Source organism: Canis aureus, chromosome 6, assembly GCF_053574225.1.
Source record: "Canis aureus isolate CA01 chromosome 6, VMU_Caureus_v.1.0, whole genome shotgun sequence".
In the NCBI taxonomy this organism is placed as follows: Eukaryota; Metazoa; Chordata; class Mammalia; order Carnivora; family Canidae; genus Canis; species Canis aureus.
Window position 1 is genome coordinate 58,916,085 of NC_135616.1, and position 14,113 is coordinate 58,930,197.

General features: G+C 40.1%; 1 long non-coding RNA gene across 1 annotated transcript in view; it reads right to left on the minus strand.

Moving 5' to 3' along the window:
- Nucleotides 1–1,537: 1,537 nt before the first annotated feature.
- Nucleotides 1,538–14,113, minus strand: part of LOC144316197 (uncharacterized) — a 230,698-nt gene continuing 218,122 nt past the window's right edge. Inside the window, exon 3 of the long non-coding RNA XR_013382052.1 lies at nt 1,538–1,862. This is a non-coding gene — a long non-coding RNA (uncharacterized LOC144316197). The remainder of the gene's footprint in view (nt 1,863–14,113) is intronic.

Here is a 14,113-nt window from a genome sequence, read left to right on the forward strand (position 1 = left end):
ACAATTTCTTCTTTGAAGAAAGTCTGGAGAGTACATTTCTAAGTATATCATAGCTCTCCCTAAGTATATCATAAACTCAGCCCTCTTGCCCACCAGTCTTTCCCTTCCTGCTTTGCCCATCTGTGTCAGTCCCTCAACACCCGCACAGACTTCGCTTCTGTCTTTTTACTCATTCTGGCTGGAGAACATTCCATGGTACTTTTCACAAGGTCTGCACCCAATGCTGTGTTCCTCCTTTGCTGACTAGTGCTCAGATATTTTGTTTAGCTCTCACTACTGATTTTCTGCTTTTCTCAGAATCAAAGCTTTCCTTAACAATGATCTGCAATGTTATCTCTGCTGCCACTCCAGTTATGTTTCTGAGCATGGTGAATGGGTAGGCACCTATGGGAGGCTTTTAACAATATTAATGTTTGTCTTCAAAAGCAAATAATTGCAGACTTATTGGGGGTGGGAGCAAAAACCAACAGATAAATAAATTGAAAGTTTTGGTATAAAGGGTCAGACAGTTGATAAAATGGTCTCCTGTTGAGTGGAACCAACAGAGCAGAGCCATCCAGAGAAAAGTAGGCAGAATTCAGCCCAGACTAATTTGTCTGGGCCCCTGGAGCTAGTCTTTCATGCGGTATATCCTCCCTCTTGTCAGTCCATCTGGGTATTGAGGAACAGAGCTTTTCATTTTCACTTCTGTCCCCCAGGGGTTTCATGACCATTAACGATGCACGTTCTTTTGAAAAGGTGATAAACAATATTACTTTGAAAAAAAGTGGAAAATATCATAGAGGGGGAAGGAAGATACATGCAGGACAAAGCTATAAACAATGAGTTAGGTTTGAAATGTGGAGGAAGAGAAACAAAGTAAAATACAAAGCAGAGAAAGTAGAATAGATGAAAAATGAAAGTGTAGACAGGGACGCCAAAGAAAGAAGGGGAAAAAGAGAAAGAGGGGGAAGTGAAGAGAAGGAGGAGGAGGGCTGCCAGATAGAGGAAGAGAGGAGGAAATTTGGTCAGGGAAAACCAGGCTGATCTCAGAACTTCAAGAAGTGCAGCATATTCCCTTTAATAAACCATATTGCATCCAGACTGAGCTTAGTCTCACCATGGAAATGAAATTGGCAATCTAGAGAGTGGAGACAGGTGAGGAAGCCAAGATCTGAGGTAGAATTTCCTTAACTACAACCCTGGCCTGCCTCTTATTTGTCTAATACAGCTCGTTGGCTGGGATGTAACTCACTTAGAGTTCAGAAAGAGACCCTGAAAAAGGTTCCTAGGAAAATCAGAAAAAACAAACCTCCAGCTTCTAATGAAGAACAGAACCCAAAGAGGCAGGAAATTATGTATGTAGGTCCAGATCAGGTTCTCTGGTTTCCCACTCCACTCATCCCACTATCTGAGCTTATGTTGGGAAACTCAACAATTACCAGAAATTTTTTTTAAGGACAGGAGAGTTGCCATTACCTTCATCTGCAGATTTAACACTCAAAGAATGTCATAAGAAATTTAAGATAACTGGGATTGTTTTTAAATATAGCTTTATTGTGCTCCACTCCCCTGCTAGCAGTAAAGTGGACTCCTTAAATAGGCCTTGTAAAAGCAGATTATAAAAGCAAAGATCCAAGAGAAGCAAACATTTAAGCACCCCACCTGCTGTACACACCAGTCGCGAAGGACCTCTGAATGTGCATGCTGGAAGCAAGCACAGATTTTTATATTCACTTTGCCTCAATTATACAGGTATCATGCTCCCAGTCAATCTCCTTCACCTTTGGCAGTAATTATTCCCCATCTCAGCGTTTACCCTCTTCTTCTCTTTCTTCTTGTATAATAGTTTTAGCCCTCCAGGGTGTAATCATTTCTTTGATCTAGAGAACAGAATCAAATTTGGTTTTATAAAGAATCTCTCATGGCTATAGCTCAGAACATTAAAAAAAAAAAAAGCAATACTGATGCATGACGGTGAGTGGGAGAAAGGTTTGAACACCCACTTTTCTGTGTTTACTTAGGTAGAAAAGCCCACCTGACCCATTTTTACCCAGCTGTCAGGGATCTAAGCATGTCACTATAAGGTATATATTAATCCCTAAATGATCCTCAAACCTAGGAAATGGACTGTCCTTTCCTAACACTGTCTAGAAAGTAGCCAGTTGTGTTCAGTGTTGTCTTACTTCATTTTACAAGATCTTTGGAAGTTCATGAGTTTGTGTACGGAAATAGGTTGGGGTGGAAAGGAGGGTATTTAAAGCTCTCTGACTTGGGAAGAAATGATGAGGATGAGAAAGTCCTCATGGCAGTATACATTGAGAAATAATCTTAACATTTCCACTTATTAAATGTCTGCATGTGCCAGGCACTTTACATAAATTATCTGTATTCAAGATATGAGATTCAAGCCAAATCTGGGTTTAAAACTTAGCTCCACCTCTTATCAGTAGTATGACTTTGACAAATCAGTTTGCCTCTCTGCACCTTGGTTGTCTCATCTGTCAATAGGAATAATAACACCTACTGCACAGAATAATTGAGAAGGCTTAGTGCTGGGTAATGGAAAATGCTACTATTTTTACCATGGAAATGTTTAGGTAAGTGCCATTATCATCTTTAATCCAACAATGCATTTTCTAAATAAGAAAACTGAGGCTCTAGAGTTTAAATAACCTTGCAAGGACACAAAGCCAAAGAAGAGCCGACTTAGGATTTGAGCCCAACTCTGCATGACTCTTTCCACTGTGTAATGACACCTCAGAGCACCCAAGATAGTATCCATGGCAACTGCAGAGTGACTTTGGTGATGCTTTTTCTAGTTATCAGCAATATGCCAGTTCAACGTCCGGGTGTAAACATCTCCATCCCTATTCCTGCCTGTTCAGTGCCTGCCTTGGCTCATTGCACTGACCTCCAGAGGGTTTATTTTGGTCCAGTAAGAAAACTACACCAGTAAAATATGAGTGATGGATAATTTTCTATCTTATAATAGAAAAACATCAGACATTAAACATTAGAGAAAGACCATAAAATGTATGCCCAGAATCACTCTGCTTGACCATTTCCCTCTTCCAAATCTTTTTATTCATTCATTCAACTAATATTTATTGAGCACTTATCACATGTCAGGCACTATTCTAATGCTAGGAATATAGCTGTAAACAAGAAGACAGGGCCCTTGTCCTCCAAACTAACAGGAATCATTGTAAAGGCATCCTAATTGAATATCAAGACAGAAAGAAAGCTTAGAGATCATCTTGCCAACATCATACCATCTAAGAACATCTTCAATAAAAAATACATAATTATAATAATTGAAGGAGTGCATAATTGAAGTAATTACATGAGTTAAATGAGAAAGAAAGAAGGGTCAGAGATTGTAATAGCAGCATGATGGATGAATTTAGTTAATTAGATAAAGCATCCTCTTTACACTAATCCCTCCCAGAATGGGCTTGCCAGTCAGAGTTTGACACATTCACCACCTCTTTTAAGGAAAACTGTCTCCCCACAGCCCTTTCCTAAGGCAAATAGCCTCATGGTCTTTTACAAACAAGGGTTGGCCATGAATTGAGCCTCACAGAAATCTGACCCAAATGTGGTCAGTCACTGGTCACCATCCATCTAATACTCTTGCAAGAAAAACTCTAAATGATAGAGGTAATATAATTTTCTAGGACATCCAGTATCTTTCTCGAGAGTTAAAACAAGGGGAACCTGAAAAAATATATTAGCAATAGGGCTTTACATATGTGAACTCATTCATTATCAAAACAATCAGTGAGGTAAGTACCACCATTATCCCTACTTTACCGATGAGAAGACTGAGATTAGGTAACATGCAGTTAGGAATAGAGTCAGTGTTTGAAATGAGGTATTTTAACTCCAGAGTCTGTCTTGTCACTGTGGATCTCCAAAGAGTTGACGAGCAATGAGAAAAAGACACAAGAGGAGGCATAAACAGAGAGTAACAGAGACTTGTTAATGGTATCAGAGTACAGATCTATAGATTCTTGCTCCTAGGGGAACAGAGATGACTCTAGTGCTCAGCACTATCTAGGAACATGGGTAATTGATGTACCTAGGTTCCCGTGAGCATACTGTCTTCTCTACTGCCATGTGTGCCCTTGCAAGAAATTTCCACTACTAAGACAACTTGAGCAAGTTTCCTGTAGCCCAGGTACCCAATGCTCTTTTTCAACTATAAGTCCCCCATATATAAAATTCTAGAATTCCAGAATTTGTAAGTCATGTCTTTTGCAACAACACTTTATCTGTTTTTTTTCTTTTTTAAAAATAAATTTATTTTTTATTGGTGTTCAATTTGCCAACATATAGAATAACACCCAGTGCTCATCCCATCAAGTGCCCCCCTCAGCGCCCGTCACCCAGTCACCCCCCCCCCCGCCCACCTCCCCTTTCACCACCCCTAGTTCGTTTCCCAGAGTTAGGAGTCTCTCATGTTCTGTCTCCCTCCCTGATATTTCCCACTCATTTTTCTCCTTTCCCCTTTATTCCCTTTTCACTATTTTTTATATTCCCCAAATGAATGAACTGGTACAGCCACTCTGGAAAACTGTGTGGAGGTTCCTCAAAGAGTTAAAAATAGATCTGCCCTATGACCCAGCAATTGCACTTTATCTGTTTTTAAATTTCTCTCTTGTTTTGTTTCTTTCTAGCAAATACAAATTGTGAATTGCTCCTGATGAGGAAATCTAAGAAAAGACTAACCTGGAGGTTAGCTAGTCACCTGGACCTCCATCTCCTCTGTCTTCAGCACATGGAGGTCTGGCTACTGATTCAATCTCCTAAAGACACTGAGCATAATTCTGTAGGAAACCTCAGCCAGCCAAACTTGCCATGCCTCACATGTGTGTCACTCCTGGACAAAGACAAAGACGTAAATCTACTGGACATCTCTTTGCTCTTTATCTCACATTCCATGTTGCTTTATCTATGCCAGACTCTAAGTCACCATCTTAGAGTGTAAGACTTAGAATGTAAGACTCTCTTACATTCTTTCCTATGCTTTTGAGAGTGCCCTCTGGAGTTCTCCTTCCATATAAGTGAATTACAGTTGAGTATGTCCCTTCCTTCATCTATAAAGTAGGTCAATTCAATGGTAACAGCTTCATCCTCTTTGTTCTACCTTCTGAGCCCCCTCTTGCTAATCCTCACACACATAGTCTATATACACAACTTCATCCAACTCCCTTCAAAATTATTTTCAGATTCTTTATTAGTTCAGAGCAGTCCACAGATAATAACTGCCATTTGCCTTTTTGCAAAAAATATAGCTGTCTAGATAAGGGAAATTCTGAAGTTAGAATTTCATTTTTTGCTAAAAGTAGGGGAGGATTCTGGGGTGGGGTGGTACCCTGAAGACAATCACCTCTTTTACTTACCATAATTGACTTTGATATTAGACCTGAGTAAAAATTAGTCTAACAGAAGATGAGAAACACTTACTGCTTACAAGACTAGAATAAGCTTTATATACTATCCCTGATTAGAATAGGACTATGTCTCTATTCTATTTGTCAATAGGATGGTGATGTTGAAATCTCCTCAGGCAATACAATGATGTTATTACCAAGGAGAATGAAAACATGTAAATAACAATTCCACGTTATTTTTTACATTTAACTAACTTAAAAGAAAAAAAAATACAGTGAAAATCTTCTCCTTCAAATTCTCCTTGTTTTTTCTTTCATAGTGAAGATGACAACCCTGCCAAGATTGAAGCTTATAGCTTTAGACATTTCTGAGTTACACAATCACAAGAAAGAGATTGAAGTGTTTTATTTGAAGGGGGACTTGGAGGGAGAAAAAAACAAAAAGCCTGTGTGGTCTTAGAGGCAGAAAAGCTGGTGAAATTGTATCAGTTGAAACTTTTGAAAAAGAAAAAAAAAAATAACTCACTTCAGGATGAGCCATGAAGCATGGCCATTTCCAGGTTAACTCTTTTTGTGTGATGAGAAAGATGAATATCCTGAAATGTCAGAGGAGAAATGGCACACGGCTCATAATTACATAGAGTTTCTGTATTGCTCAGAATCCACATCTACAGTTAACTCTAGCTGACCCTAACAGGACTCAGTCATATAAAAACACTGATTTTTAGAGAATAAATGTTTACAAGGTCTCCTGTATGATCCTCAAATTAACTCATGGATATGGATATTATTAAGCCTATTTTATGAATAAGGATCCAGAGACTCACCAAAATTTGACAACTTGCATTAAGAACACATAAATGTTAATTGGCACAGCCAAGAGAGAAAACCCAGACTTACTGAAATTGCACACTCTTTTCAATAGGCCAGAAAAGCATGGGTATGGAAGGGGGCGCGACAAGATGGTGGAGGGGTAGGGTCCCCAAGTCACCTGGTCCCCCCAACTTACATAGATAACTTTCAAACCATCCTGAAAACCTGCGAATTCAACCTGAGATTTAAAAAGAGAACAGCCGGACCACTACAGAGAGAAGGATTTTCGCTTCTAACAAGGTAGGAAGATGGAAAAAAATTAAAAAGAATCAAGTGGGGGAGGGGCCCTGCGAGGAACCCGGCTAAAGCCCAGGCGAGAGCCCCTGGGACAGGAAAGCCCAGCTCTGGAGAAGCAGGAACTTTAAAAATCCGCACTGGATTCTTCCCAGAGGGAAAGGCACTCAGCAGGGAAATTGGTCAGAACCGCAGGAGGGCAGTGGAGCCTCCAGTCTCCCGGGGTCACTAGGAGAGGAAGTGCACCCGGGGGAGAGAGCACCCCACACTGCGGGCCCAGCTCAGTAAAGGGCTAGAGCCCCCGGTGGGGCCTCGGGAGAAGCCGGGGGGTCAGCCGGGGGCTCCGGGCAGAGGGGGCTGCGCCCTGCTGCCTTTGGGAGTCGCTGCCCCAGGAGCACGATTCCACCGTGCAGGCCCCGGATCCCAGGGCACCGGGGGGCACAGCCCAGGATCCTGCTCTCCCCCCGGGACAGGTGGAGGCGGAGAGGACACAAGACAGCGAGAAGCTCCTGCCGCCGGGCGCCCCGGAGCTGTGCAGAGCAGCGCCCCTGCCGCCTGGGAACACCTAGGCCAGTGTGGACTGGGAGCTGTGGTAGTTACTGCGGGAGCTGACGCCAGGGCTGGAGAGCTGGCCCACCAGTGTGTTTGCTCCTCCTTGTGTCACCCTGTTCCTGGGAGGGGTGGGGCCGCCAGGGAACAGAGGCCTCACGGGGTAAACAGCTCCCACTGAGCCCGGCACCTAGCAGGGGGTGGGGGAGCTTCCGCAGGTGCACACACCTGAGAATCAGCACAGCAAGCAGGCCCCTCCCCCCAGAAGACCCGCTGGAAGGACAGGGGAAGAGCAAGTTCTTGACCGAGCAGTGCTGGAAAGCTCCAGGGGAAGTTGAGGGATTTACAGTATATAGAACCAGGGGGTACCCCTCCTATTTTTTTTCTTCCTTTTTCCGGTACAACTCGTTTTTATATCAGACTGTAAATTTCCAATTTTTTTTCTCTTTTTCCACCTTAACTACAATATTTTACCACCTCTTCATTTTTAAGATTCTACCTTTTTGACTTTCATATTTCTACAATTATAGGTCCTAGATATATTTTCCACTTCTAGATTCCCTTCAACATACTCAACTATTTTGGGAGATATACAAGATATGTTTTTTTTGTTGTTGTTGTTGTTGTTTTGTGTTTTGTTTTGTTTTTCTCTGCCTCATTTTGTTCTACAATAGCAGAGGTTAATACCTTCTAAAACATGACCGGCATGCACCCAGAACCAACTGGTATACCGTGCTGGTTCATTCTGTGAGATTCCTCATTCCCATTCTGCCCCCCTCTTTTATCTAATTTATGTTTTGGTGGTCAATGTTGGGGCCTTCTATAAGTATTTCTGGTTTATATAAATTCGGGACTGAGCATCTTCTAACATACAGAACTTAATATACTCAGAACCAAGAGGATCACCCTCTAGAACCCCTCAGGTAGACTATATTCTCCCTCCACTACAACTTCATCACCACCACCACCTCCCAGTACCCCCCTTTTTTTCTTCTTCTTTTTTTCTTTTCTCTTTTTATTCTCTTCTTCTTTGGGATTCTTGGCCTTTTATTTTTTACTTTGTTTTAAAATTTGTTTTTCACTTTAGTGGTCCTTTTGTTTTATTTCATTCTGATATTTGTTTTCAGTTTCTAGCTTCTGACCCTAGCAGAATCATCTAGAGTGAAATTTACTTAGGTCGTAGTTGATATTCTTGACTCAGCCTGCTCATACAGCCACTCTGCACTGAGCAAAATGACTAGAAAGAAGAACTCACCACAAAAGAATCAGAAACAGTACTCTCTGCCACAGAGTTACAGAATTTGGATTACAATTTGATGTCATAAAGCCAATTCAGAACCACAATTATAAAGCTGCTGGTGGCTCCAGAAAAAAGCATAAAGGAATCAAGAAACTTGATGACTTCAGAATATATATCTAATCAGGCTGAAATTAAAAATCAATTAAATGAGATGCAATCCAAACTGGAGGTCCTAACAACGAGGGTTAATGAGGTAGAAGAAATAATGAGAGACATAGAAGACAAGTTGATGGCAAGGAAGGAAGCTGAGGAAAAAAGAGAAGAACAAAAGACCATGAGGAAAGGTTAAGGAAACTAAATGAAAGCCTCAGAAGGAAAAATCTATGAATAATTGGGGTTCCAGAGAGCATCGAGAGGGCTGGAGGGCCAGAAAGCATATATGAACAAATCATAGCTGAGAACTTCCCTAATTTGGGGAGGGAAATAGGCATTCAGATCCAGGAGATTGAGAGGATCCTCCCCCTGCCCCCCCCAAAAAAAATCAATAAAAACCACTCAACACCTCACCTCTGCAAATTCCAAAGATAAAGAGAAAATCTTTAAAGCAACAAGAGACAAGAGATCCCTAACTTATATGGGGAGAAATATTAGATTAACAGAAGACCTCTCCACAGAGACCTGGCAGGCCAGAAAGGGATGGCAGGATATATTCAGGATACTAAATGAGAAGAACATGCAAACAAGAATACTATATCCAGCAAGGGTCTCATTCAGAATAGAAGGAGAGATAAAGAGCTTCCAAGATAAGAAGAAACTGAAAGAATATGTGACCACCAAACCAGTTCTGCAATAAATAGTAAGGGGGACTCTGTAAAAGAAAGAGGAAGCCCAAAGAAATAATCCACAAAAACAGGGACTGAATAGATATTACAATGACACTAAATTCCTATCTTTCAATAGTTGCTCTGAATGTGAATGGGCTAAATGATCCCATCAAAAGACACAGGGTTTCAGACTTGATAAAAAAGCAAGACGCATCTATTTGCTGTCTACAAGAGACTCATTTTAGACCTAAGGACACCTCCAGCCTGAAAATGAAAGGTTGGAGAACCATTTACCATTCAAATGGTCCTCAAAAGAAAGCTGGGGTAGCAATCCTCATACCAGATAAATTAAAGTTTATCCCAAAGACTGCAGTAAGAGATGAGGTGGGACACTATATCATACTTAAAGGGTCTATCCAACAAGAAGGCCTAGCAATCATGAATATTTATGCCCCTAATGTGGGAGCTGCCAAGTATATCAATCAATTAATAACCAAAGTAAAGACATACTTAAATAATAATACACTAATAGTAGGAGACTTCAACACGGCACTATCTGCAAATGACAGATATTCTAAGCACAACATCACCAAAGAAAGAAGAGCTTTGAATGATACACTGGACCAGATGGATTTCACAGATATATACAGAACTTTGTATCTGAATGCAACTGAATACACATTCTTCTCAAGTGCACTTTCTCCAGAATAGACCACATACTGGGTCACAAATCAGGTCTTAACCGATACCAAAAGATTGGGATTGTCCCCTACATATTTTCAGACCAAAAGGCTTTGAAACTTGAACTCAATCACAAGAAGAAATTTGGAATAAACTCAAAACGTGGAGGTTAAAAAGAGCATCCTGCTAAAAGATAAATGGGTCAACCATGAAATTAAAGAAGAATTAAAAAGATTCATGGAAACTAATGAAAATGAAGTATAGCTGTTCAAAATCCTTGGGATACAGCAAAAGCAGTCCTGAGAGGGAAATAACATAATAATACAAGCATCCCTCAAAAAAAATGGGAAAAAACTCAAATACACAAGCTAACCTCGCACCTAAAGGAACTGTAGAAAGAACAACAAATAAAACCTACACCAAGCAGAAGAAGGGGGTTAATAAAGATTTGAGCAGAACTCAATGAAATAGAGACCAGAAGAATTGTAGAACAGATCAACAAAACCAGGAGTTGCTTCTTTGAGGATTTTGAAGGAATTAATTAGCCAGCTAATTAATTAGCCAGATAAACCATTAGCCAGCCTTATTAAAAAGAAAAAAATGCTCAAATTAATAAGATTTTGAAGGAATTAATAAGATAGGAATTAATAAGATAGATAAACCATTAGCCAGCCTTATTAAAAAGAAAAAAATGCTCAAATTAATAAAATCATGAATGAAAAAGGAGAGATCACAACCAATACCAAAGAAATACAAATGATTTTAAAAACATACTATGAGCAGCTATATGCCAATAAATTAGGCAATCTAGAAGAAATGGACGTATTTCTGGAAAACCACAAACTACTAAAATTGGAATAGGAAGAAAGAAATAGACAACCTGAACAGGCCAATAACCAGGGATGAAATTGAAGCAAAACCTCCCAAGACATAAAAGTCCAGGGCCAGATGGCTTCCCAGGGGAATTCTATCAAACTTTTAAAGAAGAAACAATATCTATTCTATTGAAGCTCTTCTGAAAGATGGAAAGGGATGGAATACTTCCCAACTCGTTCTATGAGGCCAGCATCACCTTAATTCCAAAACCAGACAAAGATCCCATCAAAAAGGAGAATTATAGACCAATATCCCTGATGAACACAGATGCAAAAATTCTCAACAAGATACTAGCCAATAGGATCCAACAGTACATTAAGAAGCTTATTCACCATGACCAAGTGGGATTTATCCCTGGGATGCAAGGTTGGTTCAACACTCATAAAACAATCAAGGTGATAGATGATATCAACAAAAGAAAAAACAAGAACCATATGATCCTCTCAATAGATGTAGAGAAAGCATTTGACAAAATACAGCATCCATTCCTGATCAAAACTCTTCAGAGTGTAGGGATAGAGGGAACATCCCTCAGCATCTTAAAAGCCATCTATGAAAAGCCCACAGCTAATATGATTCTCAATGGGGAAACACTGAGAGCCTTTCCCCTAAGATCAGGAACACCTCAGGGATGTCCACTCTCACCACTGCTATTCACCATAGTACTAGAAGCCCTAGCCTCAGCAATCAGACCACAAAAAGACATTAAAGGCATTCAAATTGGCAAAGAAGAAGTCAAACTCTCCCTCTTCACAGATGACATGATACTCTACATAGAAAACCCAAAGACTCCACCCCAAGATTGCCAGAACTCATACAGGAATTCAACAATGCAGTAGGATACAAAATCAATGCCCAGAAATCAGTGGCACTTCTATACACTAACAATGAGAGTGAAGAAAGAGAAATTAAGGAATCAATTCCATTTACAATTGTACCGCAAACCATAAGATACCTAGGAATAAACCTAACCAAAGAGGTAAAGGATCTATACCCTAAAAACTACATAACACTTCTGAAATAAGTTGAGGAAGACACAAAGAGATGGAAAAATATTCCATGCTCATGGGTTGGATGAATTAATATTGTGAAAATTTCAATGCTACCCAGGGCAATTTACACATTCAATGCAATCCCTATCAAAATACCATGGACTTTCTTCAGAGAGTTGGAAAAAATCATCTTAAGATATGTGTGGAATCAGAAAAGACCCCGAATAGCCAGGGGAATATTAAAAAAGAAAAGCAGAGCCGGGGGCATCACAATGCCAGATTTCAGGTTGTACTACAAAGCTGTGGTCATCAAGACAGTGTGGTAGTGGCACAAAAACAGACACATAGATCAATGGAACAGAATAGAGAAGCCAGAAATGGACCCTCAACTCTATGGTCAACTAATATTCGACAAAGCAGGAAAGACTATCCACTGGAAAAAGGAGTCTCTTCAATAAATGGTGGTGGGAAAATTGGACAGCCAATTGTCAACTAGGCCATTGTCTTATACCATACACAAAGATAAACTCAAAATGGATGAAAGATCTAAATATGAGACAAAAATCCATCAAAATCCTAGAGGAGAACACAGGTAATACCCTTTTTGAACTTGGCCACAGCAACTTCTTGCAAGATACATCCATGAAGGCAAGGGAAACAAAAGCAAAAATGAACTATTGGGACTTCATCAAGATAAAAAGCTTCTGCACAGCAAAATAAACAGTCAACAAAACTAAAAGATAACTTACAGAATGGGAGAAGATATTTGCAAATGACATATCAGATAAAGGGCTAGTTATCTATAAAGATCTATAAAGAAGTTATTAAACTCAACAGCAAAGAAACAAACAATCCAATCATGAAATGGGCAAAAGACATGAACAGAGATTTCACCAAGGAAGACACAGACATGGCCAACAAGCACATGAGAAAATGCTCTGCATCACTTGCCATCAGGGAAATACAAGTCAAAACCACAATGAGATACCACCTCACACCAGTGAGAATGGGGAAAATTAACAAGACAGGAAACCACAAATGTTGGAGAGGATGTGCAGAAAGGGGAATCCTCTGCACTGTTGGTGGGAATGTGAACTGGTGCAGCCCTCTGGAAAACTGTGTGGAGGTTCCTCAAAGAGTTAAAAATAGAATTGCCCTACGACCCAGCAATTGCACTGCTGGGGATTTACCCCAAAGATATTGATGCAGTGAAATGGCAGTACACCTGCACCCCAATGTTTATAGCAGCAATGTCCACAATAGCCAAACTGTGGAAGGAGCCTCGGTGTCCATAGAAAGAAGAATAGATAAAGAAGATGTGGTCTATGTATACAATGGAATATTACTCACCCATTAGAAACGATGAATACCCACCATTTGCTTCAACATGGATAGAATGGATAGAACTGGAGGGTTTTATGCTGAGTGAAGTACGTCAATAGGAGAAGGATAAATATTATATGCTTTCATTCATTTGGGGAACATAAAAAATAGGGAAAGGGATTAAAGGGGAAAGGAGAGAAAATGAGTGGGAAATATCAGGGTGACAGAACATGAGAGACTCCTAACTCTGGGAAATGAACAAGGGGTAGTGAAAGGGGAGGTGGGTGAGGGGTTGGGGTGACTGGGTGACGGGCACTGAGAGGGGCACTTGACGGGATGAGCACTGGGTGTTATGCTATATGTTGGCAAATCAAACTCCAATAAAATACATAGAAAAAAAAAGAAGAAAAAGAAAAAGAAAAGCATGGGTATTCTAAGCACTTAGGCTAAAGCATTGGATCACCAAAGCAAGATGCTACTCTGTACCTATCCACCACCACAACCAGGGTTGTAAAACTCAAAATACGTGTTTGACCCACTACAGAGGGATAAGAAAACCAAAAGATTCATCTCAATATTAGCACAACTATCTTTAGTTTGTTCTACTCTGGATCAGACAAAAGGACCAGCAGCTCTCAAATGGAACACTAAATCCAATGACTTTAGTTTTCCATGACACTTAATTTTTCATGTAAACTTTATAAATACTAGAAAAAAATGTTGCATTCTGTCATTAATCAAACTTTATGAAGTTCCAGCCTGGGACTTGTCCTAAGTCCTGGGAATATAAAGAAGAATAAAATGTATCTGATCTAAGATGACTTCTTAGTATTGTAGAAGAATGAAAGAAAGAGTTATTAAATGATACAAGTGTAATAAGATAGAATGGACAAAGTACACAGGGAAGACTCTGCCAGGGGAGTCAGAGAAGTCTTTATAGAGGTGATATTTGAGCTTAAACTTGAAAGGTGATTAGAAAAAAAAGAGGTGAATGTGCATTCTAGAAACTAGCTCTTCTTTTCTGTATATTTTTTATTGGAGTTCGATTTGCCAACATATAGCATAACACCCAGTGCCCATCCCATCAAGTGCCTTCCTCAGTGCCCATCACCCAGCCACCCCAACCCCCTGCCCATCTCCCTT